This window comes from Palaemon carinicauda, chromosome 42 (genome assembly GCF_036898095.1).
Source record: "Palaemon carinicauda isolate YSFRI2023 chromosome 42, ASM3689809v2, whole genome shotgun sequence".
Lineage (NCBI taxonomy): Eukaryota > Metazoa > Arthropoda > Malacostraca > Decapoda > Palaemonidae > Palaemon > Palaemon carinicauda.
Genome location: NC_090766.1, coordinates 59,315,655 through 59,317,702, shown reverse-complemented (window position 1 = coordinate 59,317,702; position 2,048 = coordinate 59,315,655). Strand labels below are relative to the sequence as shown.

Below are 2,048 nucleotides of genomic sequence, written 5' to 3'. Positions count from 1 at the left end.
CATTGATTTTCCATCGCGCGAGCGCCAGGGCGATTGCGACCACGATTCCCGTCGGGGTTTCGCAACATGGCCAGCCTGGCGAGTCTTCTGGAGCGTATTTCCAGAACACGGTCTTCTCCCCGTAAACGCAGAGCATGGCACATGCAAGAGCAGGAAGAATCTTCAGGGAGGTCTGAGCAACATTCTTCTTTCCAGAACCTGGGTTAGCCCTTCCTCGTCATTCCCTGGAAGGGTCTTGCCAGGGAGCTTTCCGTTCGAGTTTTCTCCGTCGGGCAAGGGGTGACTGTTTTACCCCTTCCTCTTCTCCATCTCGTGGAAGGGGCTTACCAGGTCCTTTCCCTCCTCGGTTGCGACCCGAGGTTTTGTACAAGGAAGCTCCAGGAAGGTCATGGGTACTTTCCTCCTCTCGGGCTCAAGCTCCTTGGCGTTTCGTCGCCAAGTTTCGAACTTGCGGGCAAGCTCGATGTTGGACCATCTAGACGCAGTGACCGAGGGCTTCCTCTCGGGTGTCTCATCCGTGGATGTCGACAAGCTCAGACACTCTTCCATCCTTGGGAAGAGCTTGTTTGTGCCCAAGGACAGAGACATGGACAGCGGTTGTGCGGAGGAAGTCGACTTCCGTTTTCACTCCTCCAAGGCGCTTTCTTCCAGACTCTGCAGGCCTCCAGCGCCTCTTCTTTCAGCCTCGTCGGCCTAAGTTATCGGACCGGCTACAGCAGCTAAGACAAGGTGTCCAATAGCAGTCCCCTCCTGTCAGGGACAGGTAGCACGGGAGGCTCTCCCGGGGGGGCATAATCCTAGAGGGAGCGGCAGAGTTCACAAACTCTAGGATTGGCAACCCCCCCTTGCAGGTCTCATGCTGGGAGGATGCCTAAGGTTACTCATCCGGATAACAGCTTCCCGACGCCGATTCCTGCACGATATCCGTGATCAGCCAAGGATATCGCGCCTCGCTCTTACCATCTCTCGGTCTCTGTCAGCGAATTCAGTGTCACTGAACCTCTATGCCATGGGGTCGGCAAGAGTTTTGCTCGTTTGGGCAGAATGATCCATGCCTTAGGAGAAGGTCCTCCATAGGGTCGTCGACGGCCTCACCCCCCGGCTTCTTCAGTTGATCCTTTCTTGTAGGAAAGTGTCTGAGACGGGAATTCCGTAGTCGACCTCTCAGCTCTGATCAAGTTTGTCGAACAAACTTCGTCCAGCGTGGAACAGCAGAATCGATCAGACTGGTAACGAGGCGGCAGGACTACTTAGGCCCTGGATCGGAAGGACGGGTACTTCCAGTTTCCATTCCATCCATCTTCCAGGAAGCTCTTGGAATTCAGCCTAGACTTAAGATGCGGTGTGGCAATCCCGCCGCGGCATCGCAGGTTTTTCCCCAGAGAACTCTCCCTGCTTTCCTCATGGCCGCTCAGGAGCAGGCTTCCGCCTCCTTCGCCTTTTGGAGGTCTGGTCAACTCCGGTAGGCTCGGGTTCGACCTTCTTCAACGCCGGGACAAGCTTCCAGGTCCTTACCATGAGTGAGGGATCATGGTAATTTGCTAGGAGCCTTCTCTGCTTCTGCCTCAACATCTGGAGTATCTAGCCATGATATTGAGTCAACGGCCTTACCACGTTGGAAACACCGCTTCTCGTCCGATCAGCAAAGTTAAGCAACGTTGGGTCTGGTCAGTACTTGGATGGGTGACCGCCTGGGGACGCCAGATGCTGTTGCCTCCCTCTCCGAGCCTTCCCTTCAGTTGACTGTGGCAAGGCTGAGGAGAGTCGCAGTACCTGTTCTCAGTCAAGCAGAGCTTTCAGCCCTACCTTGGAACGTTTCCTGGGTCTCTTTTCCTCATTGATCCGTCTAAAGTCCCGAACGGTCGCCTCAGGATAAGTTCCCTGTGGGGCGGCCCAAGTTCCGGTGGTATCAAAGCAACGATTAACCGGACTTTCTGGCCCCTATGGGACCAGCGGAACGTTTAGACCTGCAATGGGTGTTGACCTATGGAACCTCTTGATGGGAGTGGATATTCTCGTCCTTTCCCCACATTTTGATGCTGTTCTCG

General features: G+C 55.0%; 1 non-coding gene across 1 annotated transcript; it reads left to right on the top strand.

Moving 5' to 3' along the window:
* The first annotated feature begins 1,597 nt into the window (after nucleotides 1-1,597).
* Nucleotides 1,598-1,716, top strand: LOC137633376 (5S ribosomal RNA). Its single transcript, XR_011042183.1, has one exon. It is a non-coding gene; the product is annotated as a 5S ribosomal RNA (ribosomal RNA).
* Nucleotides 1,717-2,048: the final 332 nt, after the last annotated feature.